The sequence below is a fragment of the Prosopis cineraria genome, unplaced genomic scaffold (genome assembly GCF_029017545.1).
Source record: "Prosopis cineraria cultivar Desert tree isolate PC_DT_omini unplaced genomic scaffold, ASM2901754v1 PC8, whole genome shotgun sequence".
In the NCBI taxonomy this organism is placed as follows: Eukaryota; Viridiplantae; Streptophyta; class Magnoliopsida; order Fabales; family Fabaceae; genus Prosopis; species Prosopis cineraria.
This window is the reverse complement of record NW_026555339.1, coordinates 4,772,817-4,780,693: the sequence shown is the minus strand read 5'-3', so window position 1 is coordinate 4,780,693 and position 7,877 is coordinate 4,772,817. Positions and strand designations below refer to the sequence as shown.

Here is a 7,877-nt window from a genome sequence, read left to right as displayed (position 1 = left end):
TAATTATCAATACTTAATTTGTTATTATTTAATTTTTATAATTTTTTATTATATTTTTAATTAATTATTATTTATATTTATGAATTCTATTTAAAATTGAATATTGAAATTCAATTCTTAAATATTTAGATTTAGAATTTTTTTATACTAATTACAAAAGAAAAGGTACATGCATGAGACATACAGCCTATTTGGATTGGGTGTATAATCAATTTTCGGAGTGATAAAATTGATTATACTAAAAATTATCCAAATAGCCAATTGAAATCAAAATCAACTATAATTGATTATTGAACCAGAGTAATGTTTTGAAATAAGCTCTAGGAGATCATTTATAAATTCAATTTTATTATTAAATAATATATTTTACTTCTTAAATAAAGTTTAACAAATTTAATAATATTAAATACAAGTTTATTAATAATTTAATTTTGGAAAGAAAAACCTTTTATAGTAATTTATATAGTTAAAATTAATTTTAAAAAAATAGTACTCAAACATATTGCTTTATAATATAATCAATTATAATCAAAATCAATCATATTAATCAATTAATTTTATAATCAATTATATCCAACTAAAATTCAAATAGGCCTATAATCAATATATTAATTAACCTATTTCATTCAAATTCTATATGTGTGTGTGTGTGTGTGTATCATGCATATATCATAGTCTCGTCTTATGATACTTCAAGTGCTAATGAAACTATTTTCATGAAATTTAATTGTCTCGGTTAATGAGCAATTGCACTAAAAATTTGAGTTCCTTTTGGATTTCTTTCTTGATCAATGACAATTACAGCATTATCATCATATTGTGTTATCACATTGTTGTTACATTTGAGTTCTTTACAAGTACATACAATTACAGCTTTGATCACTTTTGATATTTCTAACGGTGTATTTGGTACTGCTTCCTTGATTACATCAACAATAACATTATCAATACAGGCATATCGTTAATTATTAGTTCCTATGATTCAAATACACATCAATTCAAGAGTCTCACTATTATCGGCTTCATTGAATTGGGTTTGAGGCTAAATCATATCATTACAATTGTAATTGTTTTTTTTTCCTCCCCAAAGACTTCTTTCCTTTGATTTTAATTATCATGTTGAAATAATGAATTGAGTTCGTGTAGGCATTTTGGATGTTGCTATTACAATAGCTTTTCTAGCTATATTTTCTTTGACTCCACCCATTTCATAAAGTATTCAACCCAATTTAATGACAGTTATCTAATATTCAGGAGATCCTTTTCCCAACCTCGTGTATGTTTTTATAAGTCTTACAGTAATTGGCTTGTCTATTTTAGATGTAAGGATGGCTCCTTAGAATAAATGGATTAGTTTTTGGTTTTGATTGTTGGTTGACTTCAATGAGCTAATGCAGCATGACCACTTCATGTAACACACCAAATTTTTTTTTAAAATAATTTAACTCAACCATAGTTGGGTTACAGCCACCCAACACATTTTTATATCAATAATTTTAATATAAAATATTTTATATTTGGCTTCAACTCACACATTATAACATTTTAGATAAATTTTCACCTCTCATATGCCATTAGGCTAAATCACATTTGTCCATCCTTATACTCCCAACAAGTAAACTAAATCACATTTGTCCATCCTTATACTCCCAACAAGTAAAATAAGCAATTTAGTCAATTTTCAACACAAGTCAGTTATTTGGCCTTATAATCAAGTCATTTTAACCAATCCAAAGTAAACCAAATATTAAAATTACAGTCATCCAAATTGTACCAAAAATAGAAATAGTTTGAAAGGCATGATTATATTTATATATTCATATAATTGATAATAAACAAAAAGCCCTAATATTGGCAATATAACACATCATAAATCATAAATTAAATACCCAAAAGAGACAGTGGATCTATACCACTAAGCCTTTGGGACTCCTCCACGTGTCACTCGTGGCTCTTCTCCTGAAAATTGTTAACTTCATAATGAGACTCAAAAGTCTCAGTAACCAAAACCAATTTATGATAATGTATACAAACAATTAAGTGTGTGCTTACTAAGTGAGAATTAAAAATAATATAATTCCAACAAACATAAGAAATATTACAATACACATAAACAACCATCTTTATATCCTTCCATTAACCTCGAGCCGTAACCCTCATTCGGTGCTAAATTACCCGACCAAAGGTAGATTAGCATGAGCCCTTACAAGCCACTTATTAAGCTTCAATAGGGGCGTACCACGTGGCACATAAATACAACAATAATAGCAAGTCTCCCAACACCTCCCACAATAATCAAACAAATTCATAATTTTTTCAATAATCATCCAATTAACATGAAGTAACACTAATCATAAATTAAAAGCATGGTTATCTTGTGGCTTTTTCAATGAATTATTCCTTAAAATTTCTCTCTCACCACAATCTTCACCAATAATACAATATACAAATAATATATTATTTATAAATATTAGTTTCAATTTTTGAAACTAATAAAATAATTCTAATAATAGAATTAAAAATATAACATAATTCCTAATTTCAATCTTAATACAAATCTAGAGTTAATACTATTAAGTAAAATTTTTTTAACTCCTCTTTTAATTATCAATAAATATTAATAATCTAAAAATCAACTTCTAAACTAATTTCTATTATTAAAATTTTTTTTATTTCATAATTCGTACCTAAAATACCCAAAAATTAAAAATTGAGTCTCTAGCTTAGAATCATAATCCTATAACCATAATAATTCATTTCTCATCCCAAATAATCATCTAAACCTCAATAAATCAACATATATTTTTAGATCTAGTTTAGAATTTGATCCATAAGCCACAAATTCAAAGATCATCAACAAATTTATACTCTAGAACATTTATTATACTACTGACAACCTCAAAAACCATATTTATTCAACATAAATTCATCCCTCTTCCAGATCTTAAATTTTCTACCACCACAAACTCAGAAACCAAAGAAGAAGGATGACTAAAAAAAAATTTTAGAACACTTACTTAGTCTTGAAAAGCTTAAAATCACACCCTAAATATCCTATTAAAAACTCTTACCTTAAAAATTTAGATATTTCACACCGGCGACTCGCGTTCTATCCGCCTCAGCTCGTGCACAGGAAAAGAATTGAAGAAACAAAAGAAAACGGGTGCGTTTTTATAAAAATTCAGTGGGTTCCACATTTTTCCTTTTTTTATTATTATTATATATACGTAATGATTGCAGCACGCGGCGTCGAAAGCAAACTCGTTCTTCTTCTTCGTCTTCCCTTTTTTTTTATTCACACCTTTTCTCTTTTTTTTATAATAATAATAATTTAATAATATTTTTAATTAATTAATTAATAATTTTTTTAAAAAAAATTAATTTAGAATTATATCCTAAGTTATATTTAATAATTATTTTCTACTAATTTGCTTACCTCTAAATATTTTTCAAAATTTCTATTAACTAAAATTAACTATTAAAATTTAAATTAGGATGTTACACTTCACATCTATTTCACCTTTTTCCTTTCATTAAAACTCATTTATAAGATCTAAAAAAAAGACCTTCATTTACTATCACTGACAACATAGTTAGTGAAGCATTAAAAATATTTCAAATCAAACTTTTACAAACTCAATAGGTCATGAAATTTCAAACAAGAAAATCAAACCAAGTTTGTGAAAAAGATTAAATTGAAAATTAAGCCATGTTTGTAAACCTTTGCAAACTTGTGAGGCAGAGACATCTATGGCAATAGTGATGATTGAAGTAAAGAGAAGATAGAGCAAGAACTGAGGAGCTGATAACACATAAGCAAAGTTTAAGAAATTGAACAAGCCATAAGCATTTGGAGATTAAATTGGAAAATAAGCCAAGTATGTGAAAAAGAAATCAAATAAGCAAAGTTTAAAAATCATTAAACCCAAACCATAACAATCAAATTGGGATAGAAGGATTCCAGTCACCATCATGGCACCTGCGCCGCTTTTGCGCTTGTGTCACTGCCATTGCCTCATCCTCTGATCTCTAAAGTGATGGAGGGTTGAGCTTTCATTATTCTTTGTCCTTTGCATACCCGTGGCTTTGAAGTTCCCAAACTCATTTAAACAGAAGGAAGGGGTGACTCATGATGCTGTGCTAGGCTCAAGCCTTAGGGTTTGAAAGAGCCATGGACTAGTGTGATTTGGTTTAAAAATTTATACCTAACACGATAGGGTTTCTTCAGAGCAACATCCCTAGAAACAAGGCAGCAAGAATTGAATCGATCCAACATTTCTTGAACACGGGATTCTTCGAATTTAGCAATGCTGCTATCCAAATGACGCCAAAAATCCCATCATTGGAGCTGATCTCTGATGGTGATGTGTGGCTGAAATGAACCGGTGAAGAAGCATAGATGAGCCAACCTGAGATTGGTGAGAGGAATTATATGGAGCGTTCAATTTAGAGGAGATGGTGTAGCTTGGGATGAAGACCTGTTACTAGAGGCAATGTTCAATGAACCCTCTAGACACATCAGATGCTGATTCAATCTCACAATGCATGCCAGCAAAGCGTTCAATGGTCAAAACTCACACTTTAACGGTCCACTATGGGAGACCATCTATTTCTGGCAACATTATACTACTTCTGAAAGTATAAGGGGGGCATTAAATTTTTAGTATTTTAATATACTAATTGCTTGGAAAAATTCAAGGATTTCCACTCTAATCCTTTATTTATTTACTTTTACAACAACTATATTCATTTATTCATGCTATTTCAAATGAAAATATTAAATATTATATGGGAAAAAGAAAGGGGTAAAAAACAAGCAGTTTTTTGGGGGTGTTGTTGGGCCTTCAGGATAGGGATCAGATCGGTGACAGTGAGAGTGCCCAAATTGTCGTAACCAGGCTTGGGGTGGACACCCAACTCGCATTGAGATCGCGAGATCCAACCACTCCTCATATCCCCTTTTACTGCCTGAAGGATCATGTTTACCTCGCCGATCGCATTTCTATTTAAAGGAGCCTGGTCCCTTATCTGGTGTTATTTTGGCCGATGTGGGATGTAAATCCTCAAGCATCTCATCGTCCCACGCTTTGAAATGGGGACATAATAGTAAGGCGGTTGTTGCTTTGGAGCCCTAATTCTTTCTCCAGGCCAGGATTTTCTCTTACACAAGTCCTTGAAGGAAGACAATCAAGTTTCTGGGCATATACTAGCACTCTGCATTCCAAATGTTGCGTCCTGCTAGTTTGCTTGCACATTTCACGCTTGTCTGCAAAATATGAGCTTCTGTATGATAACCCTCCATACTTTACAGGATCCCTCGACCGTGTTCTTCTTCTTCTAATCCCTTTCTCGTTAATTTGCACTTCCCTTCCGCTTCTCCTGGCTTTTGCCAGTTCTGCCAACCTCGATTCAAAACGTTCCCTTTCTCCGCCATGTGATTTGAGACGAGGAACAGAATTATAATGGAATGTAGGTTTGTTGAAGAAGCATACGCATACACATAATTTAACATCAGATAATTCATGATTTCTCTGAAATACGATGTCTTGAATCTTGAGAACAGAAATAAGAATATGAATCCACAGAATTTTCCCCTTTTACTGGGTGAGTTAGTGTCAGGATTAGCTGGAGACTTGAAGTTCAATCAAAGTTTGATGTGATTTTTAGGAAGACGCTTAACAAGAGAGGGGAGCAAAAAAGAACTGTGCAATTTCTCTTTGAAATGGACTGGGACATAGTTAAGTGTGGAAACCATCTGTGATAGAATACGAGTCAATTTCCCTTCCAGAAAAGATGTTCATATTTAATGTCCTATCATATCTAAAACATAACTATCTTAAATAAAAAAATACTTGTAAGTAATAAAAGAAATACAAATCAATTTCCATACTCCTTTCAATCCTATACATGAACCACCTTTCTTAAAAAACTTTGTATAGAAAGAATAAAATTTTAATTATTTTATTTCAATTTTCCCTTTTACGATTTCTAATGAGTAAGGTCAGAAGTTGCATGTGAGGGGTATTAGTATTTTTAAAGATAGTTCATTTAATAAAAGTAAATTAAAAAAACTTATTTCGTTTTCGGAAAATAGTAACGATTAAAATTGATATAACATGAAATTAGAGGGATTATTAAAAGAAAACAAGTTGATTTACTATTTTTAACAAGAAAACAGCTTATTTATTACTAAACACTTGATTTAACTGTCAATGGAGTTACATCATTTTAATTAAAAATTTTGAATTCAAGCTGTGGGAATGCAGTAAAATTGGTGATAGACCTTCCACCATAAAACAATTCCAACCCGTCTCGATCCATATTTGTTGGTGCTCAGTTAAAGTTCACCCAACTCAATAAAAGACTCAGGATAGCGGGTGATCCATGGAAAGGGGCTCATTTCCCCAAAAATAAAACAAAAGAAAACAGCCTAGCCCGTTCTAATATTAATCGATGGGCTATGCAATTTGGACCTATACGAAGTTTATGTTGAGGTTTTAATTAGAGGGAGAGGAATCTTTTCCCTTCTTGAGTGGACTAGTGGCGGGTTGGTACTTGAATTGGCCTCAAGATTGACTGGACCATCAATTTCTTCATGAATACCATTCACGAAACTGCAAGGCACGTCAAGCCCTTTTTATTGCTTGGTCAAGAACTTGCAGCATCAAGTTTCAAGACGAGCAACATGATTATCCAAAATACAAACCCTCACTCCTATATCCTATAGATTGCAGGCATTTTTCATTAATTTGTAGGCGTGTTCTATACTTAAAAGAAGAATTAATCAAGTATGATGCCAAATCGTAAGCTAGCAAGCAGGCTCGCTATAATAGTACACAGGGCAGGTATAGATTAATTGATACAGTGAGGGAAATCTGTCACGATTGGAAACTACAAAAGCTGAATCGGCATCAATCAAGTAGCAATATGCTTTGCTAACAATGCCACTCATAAAATTCACATATTCACATCGTCACCCCTTCCCTATCACCTTTATATGATCTCCAATCATAATTATCATCTCTTCCTCTTGAGGTCCCAACAAAAACCAACCCACTCAAATAAATATATTGCCACTACTGTGAGTCGGCATATAATTCGTCATTCTATTCACATATATTAATATTATTTCAGGCCTGGACAATATATATATATATATATATATAGTAATTTGAGGGCAAGTGGGATAGAGTCACGAGTTTTCAAGTTTTTCAACGATGATCATCTTCAATTTCATTGATAGGTTTGTTTTCAAGTTGTGTGTGGATCGGTCACGCACACAATCACTGGGCGGTTTTCCAGCTCATTCGGTGTCTATTTTATTGGAAGCCTTCAGCCTCAAGTTTCTTTCTCAGGGGCGTCAATTGCTTGTAGGAATCTTTTTTGTCGCTGAAAGGACCTAATCATCTTCCACACTTCTCACAGAAAGGGCCACCAAAAAAAAAAAAAAACCTCTGAATCTCGCTATTAAAACGCCCAGAACACTACAGGAGAATTTACGATAACGCATGAATTTTATTGAATTTGTTTGAGTAAAATTAATACGATTTATCCACAGAATGTTTATACAGGGTTGAGAAATGTTGTCATGGAAGGATAGGATTATGTGGAGGACGTGGGTTGCTTTGTTTATTCTGAATAGGATGGAAATGCGATGAGGTCATCATATTGTGTGTTAATAAGGAGGACAGCTGTTCAACATAATTTATTTGATTATGATCTGATTTTGTTTTGTGTGAACAAAAGGTATGGAGCTTTGGCACCGAGCCCGGGTCTTTTCATACTTCCGCGGGACTTCATCTTCTTCTTTACGATTCTGTGCCTGCGCGTGCGTTTTAATTTTTAATTTTGTTTTGGATACCTTTTTAAGTTTTTTA

At 32.1% G+C, this 7,877-nt stretch overlaps 1 non-coding gene across 1 annotated transcript; it reads right to left on the bottom strand.

Annotated features, from left to right (window-relative positions):
• Window positions 1–4,852: 4,852 nt before the first annotated feature.
• On the bottom strand, window positions 4,853–4,958 carry LOC129319129 (small nucleolar RNA Z279/snoR105/snoR108). The gene has a single exon (XR_008595439.1). It is a non-coding gene; the product is annotated as a small nucleolar RNA Z279/snoR105/snoR108 (small nucleolar RNA).
• Between the last annotated feature and the right edge of the window lie 2,919 nt (window positions 4,959–7,877).